The 18,844-nt window shown below is 38.7% G+C and overlaps 1 protein-coding gene and 1 pseudogene across 2 annotated transcripts in view; both read left to right on the forward strand.

Moving 5' to 3' along the window:
* Window positions 1-18,844, forward strand: part of NELL1 (neural EGFL like 1) — an 847,777-nt gene that overhangs the window by 168,613 nt on the left and 660,320 nt on the right. The window lies entirely within an intron of this gene.
* LOC131810430 (large ribosomal subunit protein uL24-like) lies at window positions 590-1,021 on the forward strand (annotated as a pseudogene).

An 18,844-nucleotide genomic window follows, 5' to 3' on the forward strand; every position in this document is an offset into this window, starting at 1 on the left:
ATTATAATTTGAGAATGAACATGAAATGAGAATTTATAGACAAACTCTCAAATTTATGACTAATAGATCCTCATTAAAGAAACTTCACAGAAGGAAGACGTAAAAAATACAAGGGGAATTGGTGAACAAATGGAGGGTATACATAAACCTTAATCATTGCTTGATTAAATAATGACCAATTTTGGAAAAAATTATTAATATTAAACAAAATGATGATGGGATTATCTGATTTCAAGTACTCTGAGGCCTTGTATTCCAAAAATGAATAGAGAAATTGGCTAACTGTAGACTAATTCACATGTTAAAAATCTAAAGTAACATCAAAATAATAGAAATATTACTTCCAGGTTTAAGTATTTGAGATTTTTTTAAAAAGTTCTATCAACCTAAAATAAGGCAAGAAGAGAACGAAGTTAGATACAATTCCATTTCACAATATTTACTATCAAGTGATTTACACTTAGTGCTTAAAAGTACGAGTACTGTATTGGATTTATACAACTCAAGTCCTGATGTATATTGTTTATATTGAGACAATTAAAGATGCTGTCTTTGCTTTTGGGGCCACTGCTGAAACTCTGTGGCAAACATGAAGTTCATTCCCTTTATGACTTCTGACTTCAGTGATAACCGTGAAAGGCATTTCAGTGCACCTTCCCACATTTGCAGGAAGGTTAGGTCTTCCCTCCTAAAAAGTTGAGACAAAAGTACGATGTGCAATCTGTGCCCATCTGAAAGGAGGATGAAGGACAGATTGTGTGAGGACACTTCAAAGGTCAGCCGACCGGCAAAGTCATCCACGTCTACAGGAGGAAATACGCCATCTACACTGAATGAGTGCAGCGAGAAGAGGTGGAGGGCACACCTGTCCACGTGGGCATTCCCTCTAGCAAGGTGCTTATCACTAGACTGAAGCTGGACAGACAGTAAAAAGGTTCTTGAATGTAAAGCCAAATCTCAGCAAGTAGGGAAGGAAAAGGGCAAATAAAAGGTAGAAGGAATTGAGGAGGTACAGGAATAAAGGAATCTTCTATAGGACTTCCAGTAAAAACTGTGAAGATGAGAAAGGATTCCTAAAGGTCGATAGTGAAGTGGTTAAAAAAAAAAAAATGTAACCGGCTGGAGTAAACAAAAGGAAGCTGTAGAATGCTCTGGCATTATCACACTTCAAGGCCCCCACATTTACCACATAATATTACCATCTTTTTTTAATGTAAGTCTTTAAAAATATTACTATTTAAATGATGCACACACCTAATATATAACCTGAAAATATACATTACAGCATTACAAAATATTCTGGAAAGGATGGTCTTTACGGGGTACTAGGTCAACTGAATATCCCGCTGGGGAAATAGCTAATCTTGACCTCTATTGCACAGTACATGCCAAATCAATTCCAGGGGATTATAGATATAAATCTGAAAGGTATACTAGTAAAGCCGAAAAAGATAGCATAGGAAAATAACTTTATGACCTTGATATAGGAAAAGTATTTCTTAAATGAGATGTAAAAGTAATAACTAAGAAAAAGGTTGATATATTGACTATGTTAAAATTTGCAACTTTTTTCCTTTCTCAAAACACCTAAGAGAGAGTAAAAAGGGATGCCCTCGAACGGAAGCTATTTGAAGTAGTTATATCCTACAAAGGCAGAAAAGGGAGAAATTAATTGAGTGAAATATCCAACTTAAGATGTCAGCAGATCATGAGAAAATTAACATATAAGAACAGAAATGAGAATAATGAGTAGTAGATATAATAGACAAGATGAAGAAAAACACAATTTGGTCATTTGAAAAGACAAATCAAAGTTTGAGGAAGAAAAAGGAGAAAACATTAAAAAATACTGTGAACACTTAAAGGACTAGTTTTTTTTTTTTTTTTTTTTTTGTAATGGAAAATTAGAGAAAAACAGGCGATTTCTAAAAACATGGATTATCAAAATGGACTTCAGAAATGAAAAATGAGGGGGAGGAGTCAAAGTGGCGGAGAAGTAGCAAGCTGAGACTGCTTCAGCTAGCCGGAGATCAGCTAGATAGCTTATCTAAAGATTGCAAACACCTGAAAATCCATCGGCAGATCGAAGAGAAGAAGAACAGCAATTCTGGAAACAGAAAAACAACCACTTTCTGAAAGGTAGGACCGGCGGAGAAGTGAATCCAAAGCGACGGGAAGATAGACCCCGGGGGGAGGGGCCGGCTCCCGGCAAGCGGCGGAGCAACCGTGCACAAAATCAGGACTTTTAAAAGTCTGTTCCGCGGAGGGACATCGCTCCAGAGGCTAAACCGGGGCGAAGCCCACGCGGGGTCAGCGTGGCCTCAGGTCCCGCAGGGTCACAGAAGGATCGGGGGTGTCTGAGTGTCGCAGAGCTTGCGGGTATTGGAACGGGAAAGCCGGCTACAGAGACAGAGCCGACAGTAAGCTCGCAGCTCCGTGTTACCTTGAACCGGTCGCAGGCTCGGTGAGCTCGGAGCGCGGCCGGAGGTCAGGCAGACGGGAGTAACTGGGCGCTGTTCTCTGAGGGCGCACTGAGGAGTGGGGCCCTGGGCTCTCGGCTCCTCCGGGCCGGAGACCAGGAGGCCGCCATTTGTATTCCCGTCCTCTGGAACTCTACGGAAAGCGCTCAGGGAACAAAAGCTCCTGAAAGCAAACCCGAGCGGATTACTCACCCCGGCCCCGGGTAAGGGCGGTGTAATTCCGCCTGGGGCAAAGACACTTGAGAATCACTACAACAGGCCCCTCCCCCAGAAGATCAACAAGAAATCCAGCCGAGACCAAGTTCACCTACCAAGGAGTGCGGTTTCAATACCAAGGAGAGCAGCAGAATTCCAGAGGAGGAGAAAGCCAAGCACGGAACTCATGGCTTTTTTCCTGTGATTTTTTTTAGTCTTGCAGTTAATTTAATTTTTTCTTTTTCATTTTTTTTTTTTTTTTTTCTCGCCTTCGGGTAAAATTTTTTTTTTTTTTAACTGTTACCTTTTTCTTTTTTAACGATTTTTTACTAGTTTATCTAATATATATATATTTTTTTTTACATTTTTCTTAGGTGTTTTCTTTTTTAAAAAAAATTCTTTTCTTTTTTTTTTTTTTCTTTTTTCTTTCTTCCTTTTTGAACCTCTTTTTATCCCCTTTCTCCCCACTCACGATTTTGGATCTCTTCTAATTTGGCTAAAGCATATTTTCCTGGGGTTGTTGCCACCCTTTTAGTATTTTACTTGCCCCTTCATTTACTCTTATCTGGACAAAATGACAAGACGTAAAAATTCACCACAAAAAAAAGAACAAGAGGCAGTACCGAAGGCTAGGGACCTAATCAATACAGACATCGGTAATATGTCAGATCTAGAGTTCAGAATGACAATTCTCAAGGTTCTAGCCGGGCTCGAAAAAGGCATGGAAGATATTAGAGAAACCCTCTCGAGAGATATAAAAGCCCTTTCTGGAGAAATAAAAGAACTAAAATCTAACCAAGTTGAAATCAAAAAAGCTATTAATGAGGTGCAATCAAAAATGGAGGCTCTCACTGCTAGGATAAATGAGGCAGAAGAAAGAATTAGTGATATAGAAGACCAAATGACAGAGAATAAAGAAGCTGATCAAAAGAGGGACAAACAGCTACTGGACCATGAGGGGAGAATTCGAGAAATAAGTGACACCATAAGACGAAACAACATTAGAATAATTGGGATTCCAGAAGAAGAAGAAAGTGAGAGGGGAGCAGAAGGTATACTGGAGAGAATTATTGGGGAGAATTTCCCCAATATGGCAAAGGGAACAAGCATCAAAATTCAGGAGGTTCAGAGAATGCCCCTCAAAATAAATAAGAATAGGCCCACACCCCGTCACATAATAGTAAAATTTACAAGTCTCAATGACAAAGAGAAAATCCTGAAAGCAGCCCGGGAAAAGAAGTCTGTAACATACAATGGTAAAAATATTAGATTGGCAGCTGACTTATCCACAGAGACCTGGCAGGCCAGAAAGAGCTGGCATGATATTTTCAGAGCACTAAACGAGAAAAACATGCAGCCAAGAATACTATATCCAGCTAGGCTATCATTGAAAATAGAAGGAGAGATTAAAAGCTTCCAGGACAAACAACAACTGAAAGAATTTGCAAATACCAAACCAGCTCTACAGGAAATATTGAAAGGGGTCCTCTAAGCAAAGAGAGAGCCTACAAGTGGTAGATCAGAAAGGAACAGAGACCATATACAGTAACAGTCACCTTACAGGCAATACAATGGCACTAAATTCATATCTCTCAATAGTTACCCTGAATGTGAATGGGCTAAATGCCCCTGTCAAAAGACACAGGGTATCAGAATGGATAAAAAAACAAAACCCATCTATATGTTGCCTCCAAGAAACACATTTTAAGCCCGAAGACACCTCCAGATTTAAAGTGAGGGGGTGGAAAAGAATTTACCATGCTAATGGACATCAGAAGAAAGCAGGAGTGGCAATCCTTATATCAGATCAATTAGATTTTAAGCCAAAGACTGTAATAAGAGATGAGGAAGGACACTATATCATACTCAAAGGGTCTGTCCAACAAGAAGATTTAACAATTTTAAATATCTATGCCCCCAACGTGGGAGCAGCCAACTATATAAACCAATTAATAACAAAATCAAAGAAACACATAAACAACAATACAATAATAGTAGGGGACTTTAATATTCCCCTCACTGAAATGGACAGATCATCCAAGCAAAAGATCAGCAAGGAAATAAAGGCCTTAAATGACACACTGGACCAGATGGACATCACAGATATATTCAGAATATTTCATCCCAAAGCAACAGAATACACATTCTTCTCTAGTGCACATGGAACATTCTCCAGAATAGATCACATCCTCGGTCCTAAATCAGGACTCAACCGGTATCAAAAGATTGGGATCATTCCCTGCATATTTTCAGACCACAATGCTCTAAAGCTAGAACTCAACCACAAAAGGAAGTTTGGAAAGAACCCAAATACATGGAGACTAAACAGTATCCTTCTAAAGAATGAATGGGTCAACCGGGAAATTAAAGAAGAATTGAAAAAAATCATGGAAACAAATGATAATGAAAATACAATGGTTCAAAATCTGTGGGACACAACAAAGGCAGTCCTGAGAGGAAAATATATAGCGGTACAAGCCTTTCTCAAGAAACAGGAAAGGCCTCAAGTATACAACCTAACCCTACACCTACAGGAGCTGGAGAAAGAACAACAAAGAAAGCCTAAGCCCAGCAGGAGAAGAGAAATCATAAAGATCAGAGCAGAAATCAATGAAATAGAAACCAAAAAAACAATAGAACAAATCAACGAAACTAGGAGCTGGTTCTTTGAAAGAATTAATAAAATTGATAAACCCCTGGCCCGACTTATCAAAAAGAAAAGAGAAAGGACCCAAATAAATAAAATCATGAATGAAAGAGGAGAGATCACAACTAACACCAAGGAAATACAAACTATTATAAGAACATACTATGAGCAACTCTACGGCAATAAATTTGACAATCTGGAAGAAATGGATGCATTCCTAGAAACATATAAACTACCACAACTGAACCATGAAGAAATAGAAAGCCTGAACAGACCCATAACCAGTAAGGAGATTGAAACAGTCATTAAAAATCTCCAAACAAACAAAAGCCCAGGGCCAGACGGCTTCCCGGGGGAATTCTACCAAACATTTAAAGAAGAACTAATTCCTATTCTCCTGAAACTGTTCCAAAAAATAGAAATGGAAGGAAAACTTCCAAACTCATTTTATGAGGCCAGCATCACCTTGATCCCAAAACCAGACAAGGATCCCACCAAAAAAGAGAGCTATAGACCGATATCCTTGATGAACACAGATGCGAAAATACTCAACAAAATACTAGCCAATCGGATTCAACAGTACATTAAAAAGATTATTCACCACGACCAAGTGGGATTTATTCCAGGGCTGCAAGGTTGGTTCAACATCCGCAAATCAGTCAATGTGATACAACACATCAATAAAAGTAAGAACAAGAACCATATGATACTCTCAATAGATGCTGAAAAAGCATTTGACAAAGTACAACATCCCTTCCTGATCAAAACTCTTCAAAGTGTAGGGATAGAGGGCACATACCTCAATATCATCAAAGCCATCTATGAAAAACCCACCGCAAATATCATTCTCAATGGAGAAAAACTGAAAGCTTTTCCGCTAAGGTCAGGAACACGGCAGGGATGTCCATTATCACCACTGCTATTCAACATCGTACTAGAGGTCCTAGCCTCAGCAATCAGACAACAAAAGGAAATTAAAGGCATCCAAATCGGCAAAGAAGAAGTCAAATTATCACTCTTCGCAGATGATATGATACTATATGTGGAAAACCCAAAAGACTCCACTCCAAAACTGCTAGAACTTATACAGGAATTCAGTAAAGTGTCAGGATATAAAATCAATGCACAGAAATCAGTTGCATTTCTCTACACCAACAGCAAGACAGAAGAAAGAGATATTAAGGAGTCAATCCCATTTACAATTGCATCCAAAACCATAAGATACCTAGGAATAAACCTAACCAAAGAGACACAGAATCTATACTCAGAAAACTATAAAGTACTCATGAAAGAAATTGAGGAAGACACAAAGAAATGGAAAAATGTTCCATGCTCCTGGATTGGAAGAATAAATATTGTGAAAATGTCTATGCTACCTAAAGCAATCTACACATTTAATGCAATTCCTATCAAAGTACCATCCATCTTTTTCAAAGAAATGGAACAAATAATTCTAAAATTTATATGGAACCAGAAAAGACCTCGAATAGCCAAAGGGATATTGAAAAAGAAAGCCAACGTTGGTGGCATCACAATTCCGGACTTCAAGCTCTATTACAAAGCTGTCATCATCAAGACAGCATGGTACTGGCACAAAAACAGACACATAGATCAATGGAACAGAATAGAGAGCCCAGAAATAGACCCTCAACTCTATGGTCAACTAATCTTCGACAAAGCAGGAAAGAATGTCCAATGGAAAAAAGACAGCCTTTTCAATAAATGGTGCTGGGAAAATTGGACAGCCACATGCAGAAAAATGAAATTGGACCATTTCCTTACACCACACACAAAAATAGACTCAAAATGGATGAAGGACCTCAATGTACGAAAGGAATCCATCAAAATCCTTGAGGAGAACACGGGCAGCAACCTCTTCGACCTCTGCCGCAGCAACATCTTCCTAGGAACAACGCAAAAGGCAAGGGAAGCAAGGGAAAAAATGAACTACTGGGATTTCATCAAGATCAAAAGCTTTTGCACAGCAAAGGAAACAGTTAACAAAATCAAAAGACAACTGACAGAATGGGAGAAGATATTTGCAAACGACATATCAGATAAAGGACTAGTGTCCAGAATCTATAAAGAACTTAGCAAACTCAACACCCAAAGAACAAATAATCCAATCAAGAAATGGGCAGAAGACATGAACAGACATTTCTGCAAAGAAGACATCCAGATGGCGAACAGACACATGAAAAAGTGCTCCATATCACTCGGCATCAGGGAAATACAAATCAAAACCACAATGAGATATCACCTCACACCAGTCAGAATGGCTAAAATCAACAAGTCAGGAAATGACAGATGCTGGCGAGGATGCGGAGAAAGGGGAACCCTCCTACACTGTTGGTGGGAATGCAAGCTGGTGCAGCCACTCTGGAAAACAGCATGGAGGTTCCTCAAAATGTTGAAAATAGAACTGCCCTATGACCCAGCAATTGCACTATTGGGTATTTACCCTAAAGATACAAATGTAGTGATCCAAAGGGACACATGCACCCGAATGTTTATAGCAGCAATGTCCACAATAGCCAAACTATGGAAAGAACCTAGATGTCCATCAACAGATGAATGGATCAAGAAGATGTGGTATATATACACAATGGAATACTATGCAGCCATCAAAAGAAATGAAATCTTGCCATTTGCAACAACATGGATGGAAATAGAGCGTATCATGCTTAGCGAAATAAGTCAAGCAGAGAAAGACAACTATCATATGATCTCCCTGATATGAGGAAGTGGTGATGCAACATGGAGGCTTAAGTGGGTAGAAGAATAAATGAAACAAGATGGGATTGGGAGGGAGACAAACCATAAGTGACTCTTAATCTCACAAAACAAACTGAGGGTTGCCGGGGGGAGGGGGTTGGGGAGAAGGGGGTGGGATTATGGACATTGGGGAGGGTATGTGATTTGGTGAGTGCTGTGAAGTGTGTAAACCTGGTGATTCACAGACCTGGGGATAAAAATATATGTATATAAAAAATATATGTTTATAAAAAATAAAAAAATTAATAATTTAAAATAAATAAATAAATAAATAAATAAATAAATAGTCTAAAAAAAAAAAAAAAGAAATGAAAAATGATCTTAGAATCAATAAGGTGTTCTAAAGAGTATATGACACAAAATCTCCATCAATGAGCTTTCGGTGCATAGCCAAGGGACTCAAAGCTTACTAGTTTGAAACAGCTGACAATACTGTTCTTTGGCACTTTGGTCTGGGCTGAGCTGAATTGTTCTATTCTGAGTGGGTTCGCTTGTATTTTTGGTCAGCTGCTGGTTTTCTGGGGACTGGCTGTACTGGAATGGACTTTGCAGGGATGGCTCATCTCTGTGTCATGTGCTCTATTTTCTGGCAGTCTAGTCCAAGCTTATTTATATGGTAGCTAATCAGGGTTTCCAGAACTGGAGCAGAAATGTGCAGTCTTTTGAAGTTGAGGCTTGTAACTTACATGTTTGTTGTTACTTTGCTACATTATATTGACCAATGCAAGTTAGAAAGCCAGATTCAAAAGTATGAGAATCATTTTCCATCTTTTTGAGGTGAAAATATTACAAATTCTCATTGCACAGGACAGCAATCCAGCAAAGAGCAAAGGATTGTGACCATTTTTCGCAGTTTACCACGTTTCTCTGTCAAATAAGTACTGAGTCCATGCATTTCTACAGGGGACCTCTGTAGCATCCAAGGAAATGGTTCTAATCTTATGTAAATTCTTATGGAGAAGAGAATGAATGAGGATGTTATCTAATACCTTGATTTCCAAACTGGACATGGATTTTATAAGAAAAGAACTGTATAAGCCCATGTACCTTTGAACACAGATTAGATTAAAAATTCTAAGGGAAAAAAAAAGTGTGGGGGACCATTCAAATCTAGCTGTATGTATCTGCATATGTGAGAGAAACTAAGCTGGATATTTCAACAATGCAAATCTATTTTTTATTAAAAACTAATAAATTGCACATTAAACAGAAAAATCTATGGTTATCTCAAAGGCACAAAAACACTAGATAAATTCTGTACTGCCTCATGATAAATTCTTAGCAAAATACGAAAAGAAGGAAACTTAGTTAAATTGAAAGCGTGCATAAACCCACAAAAGATCATTTATGGCTTAAATATTAAGAAAATTCCTGTTAAAATCTGGAATCTGACAGGAAACTCTTATTACCATAACTCATTTTCTTTTTTCTTTTTTAAGGATTTTATTTATTTTGACAGGGAGGGAGATCACAAATAGAGAGGCAAGTGGGGTGGTTGGGGGGGGAGCAGGCCACCTGCTGAGCAGAGAGCCCATTGCAGGACTCCATCCTAGGACCTTGAGATCATGACTTGAGTGGAAGGCAAAGGCTTAACCCACTGAGCCACCCAGGTGCCCCTGCCATAACTTATTTTCAACATTACACTGTAAGTCTTTCTGGAAAAACATATAAAACAAAAAAACCAAACCACCCACATAAAACCCCTAAGAAATAAAACCTAAAGGAATATAAAAAATATAGTTCTTGGGGCACCTGGGTGGCTCAGTGGGTTAAGCCTCTGCCTTTGGCTCAGGTCATGATCTCAGGGTCCTGGGATTGAGCCCCGCATTGGGCTCTCTGCTTAGCAGGAAGCCTGCTTCTCCCTCTCCCACTCCCCCTGCTTGTATTCCCTTTGTCGCTGTCTCTCTTTGTCAAATAAATAAAATCTTTAACAAAAATATACAGTTCTTTACAAATTACATAAATATCTACATCGAAAATAGGATTCAGAGATTATTAGAATTACTAAGATTATTCAGGAAGAGTGCTGGATATAAAAATTAAACTGACAAAATCAGTAGCATTGCTGAAAAAAGGAGCAACAAATATAGAATTAAGCAGATTATTTAATTTATAATATAAAAAAATTTAGCACTTAAGAACAAATCAAGACAGATGTGTAGCAATTACAGAACAAGTGAAAAACTTTATTAAAAATCATTAGAGAAGACCTAAATGAGGGCAGGTATACTCTGTTCTTGGAGAGGAAGTCTTAAAAATGTCACTTCTTCCCAAATTGATTTCTAGATTGAATGACCTTGTAATAATTTCCAACAGGATTTTATTTTCTGATGAAATTGGCAAGCTGATTTTAAGATTCAGATGGAAGAAAAAAGACCAAGAATAATATTTCCGAAGATGTAAAAGCGGTGACTTTTTCTTTCAGATGTGAAGTCCTACTATTTAAGCATATAGCACTCAACAGTTTGATCTCTATGCAAGGATTGGCACCTGAACCAAGATAATTGCATGTAGAGGCCAGGAGGAGACTCAACCTGTAATAACTTGGAAACATAGTACAGATCTGAAATGGCATTCCTGATCTATGAGGAAAAGATGTATTCCTCAATAAATGGTTAGAAAAGTTGTTAATTTGAGTATTTCACAGATATACTAATGGATGTAACTGATTTTTGTGTATAGTGTCAGGAAAAGCTTTAAGATATTTGGAAACAATATACAAAAGTCAGTCGGGATTACAACTGAGTTAAATACCTAAGTGTGAACTTCATGAGTTTCAGAAGACAACTTGGGAGCCCTATGTTTATAATAATCTCAAAGTAGAAAAGAATTCAAGCAACTGTAACAATAAAGCTGTTAAAAATATTTAGAAATTTAATATACAAACACATTTAATATGTTTATCAAAAATCTTGGCAACCAGATCAATTAGCAAATAATAATAATATCCATTAAAGAAGTGCCAAAATCAGTCAGAAGCTTATAACTGAATAAGAAATCAAGCAAAAGATATAAAGAGGCCATTTTCCAAAGTGGAGTAGCTGATGAATTTATTAAAAGGAATTCAATTTCAGTTGTTATTTTGGAAATGCCAATTAAAACCATTACAAATTAAAACCAATACAGAAAACATTTCTTACCCACTAGCCTGGCAAAAGTGAAAAAGAAAAGTCTGATGATGCTAAGTATGGGGGAGGTTAATCGAGCCACTAAAAGGGGAAATTAGGAGTTTTTGTATAAAATTTAAGGTGTGTATATCTCATGACACAGGACTGCAACCTTTATACACACTGAAGAAAATGTAATCATATACCCAGGAAGATATGATGGACAGTCATCATCCCAGGAACTTCTAATTTCAAAAACGTAGGGGGGAGGTTGCCTCCCAATAGGATGATGTTTAAATTGTAGTAGGATCATAAATACTAAAGTTGAAATTGAATAAATTTGCAGGAGAAAACTAAGGTAGGAAATAATTTTAAAAAGCAGAACATTTCAAGGGTTGCCTGGGTGGCTCAGTCAGTTAAGTGTCTGACTCTTGGTTTCTGCTTAGGTAATGATCTTGGGGTCCAGAGATCAAGCCCTGTGTCAGGCTCTCCACGTAGTGGGGAGTCTGCTTCCTCCTCTCTTCCTCTGCCCCTCCCTCTACTTGTGCACTCTCTCTTTCTAAAATAAATCTTTAAAAAAAGAATATAGAATTGTTCGATATATTGCTTATTTATACATTCACATATGTAAAAAAAAATACATGGGGCTAAGTACAAATTCACAAGTGTTTATTTCTGAGAGGAAGGAATGGAAATTAGGGATGAACACTCAGAAGTCTTAACTATAGTGATATTTGAGTTCTGAAGCTGGGTGGTATATTTATAGGTGTTTGCTTAATTTGGCTTTCAATCCTTTTGTTATAAGTACTCAATCATGTAATTTTCAGGGTGGTAATTCATATATGTATATATGTGTGTATATATATATGTGTGTGTATATATATATACACACACACACACACACACATGGTTTTTCAGTGTTCCCTTTTTTTCCATGCTTCTAAGAATCCACAAATTTGTCCAGATGTTTTAGATCCAAACTGACTCACATTTGATGCTCTTTGTTTTGTAACTAGTTACTTCTGAGTGAAGCTGTGCTTTTCCTGGGGGGCCTTGGGTCTCTAATGAAGGGTAGCCCTGATTTCCAACCCCAGAAAGATAATCAAAATCACACTGGAAGATTTAAAAATTCAAGTTCCTGTGTCTACCTTGACTACTCATTGAGTGTGAACTGTAAAACCCAATAATTTATATATTTTTACAGGACTTTCTTAGTGAATTTGATTGTTTAAAGTCTCTATTATGAGTGTGCTGACCTAGTGACATGTGTTGATGGTCTAGATTAGAGTTTTAACTTGGTCTCTAGACAGAGTCATGAAAAGTAATGTATGGTTGATAATTACTTTCTGTCTTAGTGACTTCTTAGATTAGTGGCTCTCCAATTTAACAGTGTATTTTAGTCTCTGGAAGGCCTTGTTAAGATAGGTAGCTGGATGCCAGCAAAATGGCACAGTAGGCAGCTAGCTCCAAGCTTCTGTCCCTCCACAGAAAGAACAAAAAACAAGCAGGAATTGTCAGAACCAACCTTTGTCAAAATTTAGGACAATAGTCAAAGGTTTATAGCAATGAATTGAATTCTCAATCAAGAAAGCAACATAAAGTAATAGGAAAGCTTTTGGTCTTTGTTCGGTGGGTGTCTTGCTGATATCAGTCCTAGTTCTCTGTGGGACAGTGGTCCCTGTTTCTGGAGGGAGCAGAGCAAGCCTTATCTGCAAATTATTTGGTATGTCTGTTCTGTCCGGACTACCTGAAGGATTGATACAAGACAGTCGTCTAACTCACAACTCTCCTAGGTCAGAAAAATGGCAGGTGTTACCTGAAAATGTTGCAAACATAACAAATACTTCCCAGTTACCTGGGGCAAAAGAGCGACATATCATAGACCCCTAAGCAAGGGTGAAATGCTGAAGGGAGAGATTCTTTCGGCATTCCCGGTCTTCACCTTTGGACCCCGCTTCCAGCCTGCCCCGGCATTCGAGGAAATCTATCTGAAACCTAAACTCAAGGTCAGGGACAGATTTGAGTGACCAGATATGACAAGGAATATAGTCTCTGTAAAAGTAATCTGGAAAGTCATTGAACAAATGCACCACTATAGCATTCAACAATAAAGAAAGACTAAAAAAGCCCCAGGAAACCCTGGGGAAGGGAGAGAATTCTATCTCTAGATCTCAAGTCACTACAATATTTGAATAGCCAGTGTTCAAATAAAGTCACAAGGCAAATAAATAGCAAGGTATGGCTATTCACAGGAATAAAATCAGCAGACAGAAATCATCCCTGAGGAAGCCCAGACACTGAACTTACTAGATAAGAGTTCAAAACGACTATACTAAATGTGCTCAAAGAACTAAAGGAAAACGCGGATGAAGAAACTAAGAAGTTAGGAACTTTAGGTATGAGTTAAATGAGCATATCCATGAAGGGACAGGAACTAACGCAAAGGAACCAAACAGATAGTCTGCAGCTGAGAAGTACAACTGAAATGAAAAATTCACTAGAAGAAAGCAGATTTGAACAGGCTGAGGAAAAAATCCTTGAACTTGAAGAACAGACTGTTGAAATTAACCAGTCTGGGCTGCTGAAGGAAAAATATGGATACAGGGAGGGAAATGCATTTGAAATCATTTTACCACGCACTTTCCCGCTACGGCGCCTCCATTTCCGTGATCACTTGATGTGATCTCCAGGACGGGCCAGGCTGGCTTTATGTCCACTGATCTGTGCTGTGCCACAGGGCGCTGGACTTAGAAGGTCCTGTGATCACCTTTATTCTCTGCTGTTGCTATCTTCAACATTTCAATAATTTTTGAATAAGATACTTGGCAAATTATGTAGTTGGCCCTGAGTAGAATTTGCATGTGGTGTTTATCATTGAGGACCCTCTGCAGACTATATGATGTACCAGATTTAGAAATGAGTGTGTTGTTCAGCAATTACTTAGAATAGTACCAGGTATGTGGTTGGCAGACCGTATACTCTTAGATGGAACATATCAGCGACACATATGTCATTTTATTAGTGGAATGGTAAAGCTCTCTCACAAAGGTATTGCAAATTATATGAGTATATATTAAAAGCTCTTGATGCCTAGTGGTTTGCAACATGTGTCTTGTCCCTTTCTTGGTTATGTAATGTATTATTGAACGCTCCCCGTATGCTTAACACTTTGTTGTAGAAGTGATTGGCACTTTTCCTGCCTTTGATGGACTTCTGTTTCAGTTGGTGGTGCGTGATAAAAAGCGGAGAGAGCGATTAGTCCTATTACTCAGTCCATCTTGCTGATCATGTGATTCTTGTAGGTGTCAGGCACCTTGTCCTTAAGAGCCCAGGTACCCAGTAGAGGCAGAAAACACAGGAGTGTTCATAGACCTGGACAATCATTTCGCTGCAGAGGTGGGTTGTAGGTGGTAGAAAAGTACTGACAATTATTGACTGATTCCTGTGTTCTAGATCTTGTGTGGCCCTACATATATTATCTCAGTTAATAAAGTTTCACCCGCAGCGCATACTAATGAGGTAGCTATTATCTCTGTTGTGTAAATGAGGCACTGGGACGTGGGGGTTGAGCACCTTGTCTGTCTCACATAGTTTGTAAGTGATAGGAATGGGATTTAAACTTAGCACTTTTTAATTTTTTTTTCAGAGTCTGTGCTTATTCATCGTACTTTTTTTTTTTTTTTTTTTTAAAGATTTTATTTATTCATTTGACAGAGAAAGAGAGAGATCACAAGCAGGCAGGCAGAGAAAGAGAGAAGCAGGCTCCCTGCTGAGCAGAGAGCCCAATTCGGGGCTCGATCCCAGGACCCTGAGATCATGACCTGAGCCCAAGGCAGAGGCTTAACCCACTGAGCCACCCAGGTGCCCCTCCACACATGTTTTTTAGGGGCTTACTTTTCATGTACTAGTCACTGTAGATGGTGGACACATGTGACTTCACAGTGTCCTACAGAGGAGACATAGCTTTTCCTGGAGACATGTCTTTTCCTGGAGCTCCCCCCAAAGGAATAGGTGGCACCAGGAAGAAGCCCCAGAAGGGGGTTGGCAGTTGCACACCGCTTCTGTGGGGGAACAACGTGATTTGCCTTGTTGCCCAATAAGAGGAGCCTCAAGAAATGGTTTTTTGGAAGAAACCTTCCAAAACTCCTCTCCCTCTTAGAATTTTGTATGTCATCTGGCGGGTTTCTGGCCATCCTTTGGTGACATGGTGCAGGTAGGGGAAATACGTCATTGTCCATTTCTGGAAATTATCTGGATCCACCCAGTGCTATTAAACTCAGCCTGTAAAACAGGCAAGCACCTCTTGAGTGAAATTTGGCTGATCTTCAGGCTCTTGGTATTTATCTTGTAGAAGCTGCCTCCTGGATCCAAGAACCACACCTGCTTTCTCCCTCCAGGACTAAATATGCTTATGGTGTGTTTTCAGGTTAAAATAGCAACATTTTCTATTTTAAATATTAATATGTTACTTCATAGGCAAAGTAAAAGCAAAAGCTGGCTCACTTGTCAAACCTAATTTCTGGGCCCTGATGGATCTTTCTGGCTGGAGCAATAAAAGCGCTCCTGGTTAAAGAGTGAGGGAGGGAATTAAGCTTGGTGTCTGGCGTGTGAGCCCCTAACAGACCCAGCACAGAAAGTGGGGACCTCTTCCTCTCCAGTTCACAGCTGTCTGAGAAAATAGCTGCCCAGTAGTGACAGGCTTATCTGAATGTTCTGATTGTCACAGATTTTCATTATTGAGATGTTGACTACCACTGGGTTTCCCTTTGGGAGATTCCAAGCAGATTATGCTGTGATTTTTCAGAGGGTAAAGAAAGAACAAGTTGAGGTGAATCACAGTGAGTTAACTTGAGTGGTTTGTTTTACATAACTTCCATTCCAAAGCCATTCACTGAGGCCAAGACAGGTTCTTTGTGTCTGTCTCTGTCTCTCTCTGTCCAGTGAATTTGGTCTGAAACCTTTCTCTTACCTGGACATCACTGTCTCTTTAACAGCTGAGCTGTCACTGGGAAGTGAAATTGATTACAATTTTTTTTTTTAATGCCACAGCTGTTGTTTTTACCTCAGCTGGTTCCCATAATTCCCCAGATGGTAAGCATATGTTTATAGGCACATAGAGAAAGAAGCTATATGGAATTCCTAATTCTATCACCAATTCTTATTTTTCCTTTCATGCAAAAGTCACATTCGCAGAGCTGGGGAATCTTATACATTGGGAGATTAATATTTCTGTGCATTAAGATTTTGGAAACAGCAGGACAGCTAATGATATGCTAATGAGCTGACAGTTTTTATGGATCGTAATGGAAGTCGACAAGTGTCTTTCTTGGCTTTTATGCAAGCTGGAATATTTTATTAACTGTCTTCAGGGCAGAAATACATAATTGGTTGCATTTTTGAAAATCCTCCTTGTGAGTTTCTCAAGTCTTACTTTTTGTTAGCCTGTTGCCAAAGCTTGGGTCCTTGCCAGCTCATAAACAGAACACATCTTCATCCCGTATTTACATGCCCAGCAGGAACTCTCCCCACCCCCTTTCTGTTTCAAAGCAATTTGTTTCAGTGTTTTAGCATACAAAAAGAGAGAACCATTTTCTTCAATGTAAACAGAGATCTGCAGGGAAATAAGAGCTTTAAAAAAGAATTAGCATTTGTTTGGTGGCAAAGCCGCTTTTATTTGTATCACAAAGCTCTGAATGTTAGAAGGCTTTGCCCAGTCTTAGTTATTCCATACATAAGAGGGTACTAATGGTATATTTTTTCTAATCTTTATTGCATCTTTGTGTATTTCTTACCACGGAATGAGAAATGTTCTTGGAACATGGAAATAATAGGCATTAGCTCCCCAAACAAATACTCATGATGTATAACCTACCTGGTGCAGATTTATGTCCCAGTGCCTGGTGAGCTGAGTGCAGGAGGTAGAGGCTGGCAACTGGTGGATTCAACAAAGCAAAAAAACCTATCCATTTTTTTCCCGCCTTCCACCTATAAACTATAAACTGTACTAAAAGTTTATTAATTTGGGCTTTGCTCTTTAGGAATTTATTCAGATTCTCAGCTTGGCTGAGATTTAGCTTTGCAGGAACGTTGAGAAAATGGATTGTTTAGCAAATTAATAGTGTAAATAAGATTGCAGGGGAGAATATTAAGCTACCTAAAAGGGTCTCTTGTTTGATAGCATTAAAAAACTCTTTGAGCAAACTGTTAGCGTCTAATGCAGATAATTTATGTTTGGTTGATTAAGTATCAGATTATCTGTTAAAGCAATTAAGATTGAACCTTATTTCGCAACAGGACCTTGTTCTAGCACCTGTCTTGTTAGCTCCTATGAGACTTTCTCAAATTATTTATTTTTCACTTATACCGTGTTGGAGTAGCTTAGCCCTGGGTTTGGAGTTGGTAGACCTGTAATTAATGGCCCAAGATTAAAGTGCCCTTTAGGAAAACTACTCAAGTTGCCAAAGCCTTAGGTTTTTCGTAGGTCAAATGACTGGTGATCTGGTCCTTGATCAGTAGCTGGCATTGTGTTTCTCAAAATCACCTTGGAAGCTTTTTCAAAATACATCTGATGTCCCCAAGCTCCTCTAAAATTCTAATATGTATTCCTGGTTTAAAAATTGATATCCTACATGATCTTTATAGACTCTACCAGCTCTGAAAATGATATTGCTCAGTATTCTGTAATTAATACTTTTTAGGAATTTGATGCTTTTCAAGTATTTATTGTGCCTGCTATGAGAAATATACCTTAGTAGAAGTTGGAGGGGACCATGAGATGGAAATCTGATTTTGCCTTCATGGCGTCTGTAATCTGGTAATTCTGTCCGTTGCAACTCAGATCCAAATCACTGAGATTTTATTCATGTATTAGCATTTGGATGATGCTTTTGTCACCACTGGGAACTTTTAATGAATAAAGCCTCCTGCTTCCCCCCCTCCTCCAAAAGAAAACCCACAAATGATTGACAACAGAGCAGGGTTTTTTTGTTTTTTGTTTTTTTAAAGTGGAACTCTGACTTTTCATCAGAATCTTCCAGGATAGCTTTTCACAAAGAAGTGTCCTGGGCCCCCTCGACCCTCCTGAAACAGAATTTGAGGCATGACCCAGGAATCTGAATGTTAAACTTGAGGATTTTACTCAAACTTGGTGCTTATGCAAGGTGATTCCTAAGAAACTCAAAGTTTGGGAAGCACTGTCCTGATTGATGGTGTGAAATGCAGCATGGGTCTAAAAAAATGAGATCAGGTGAGGCCAGGTAATAAGGGCCTGCCAGAGTTGCATTTTTCCGGTAAGTGTAGATACAGTGACAGTTAAATGAGAACAAACAGAAACCCGTGTCATTCTTCTAATTTTGTCTTTGGGAGAAGTTGCAGGGATAGAAGGAACATTATCATCAGTAGATATTGCCAGGTGACTTTGCTGTGAGATGTAAGAGTGAGCTTCGGTATAGGTTTATATTTTATAAACGCTTTTCTTTTCTGAAGAAAACTACATGCTTAGCAAATGCTGCTTTTGACAAAGATCCAGGTACAGAACAGTTTATATGGCAATTCAATGCAAAACCTTCTGGTTCCTATTCTGGGGAAGGTGTTAGGATATAGACACATGCATGTGTGTGCATATATACTTGTATATACAG

The sequence above is a fragment of the Mustela lutreola genome, chromosome 1 (assembly GCF_030435805.1).
Source record: "Mustela lutreola isolate mMusLut2 chromosome 1, mMusLut2.pri, whole genome shotgun sequence".
Taxonomy (NCBI): Eukaryota; Metazoa; Chordata; class Mammalia; order Carnivora; family Mustelidae; genus Mustela; species Mustela lutreola.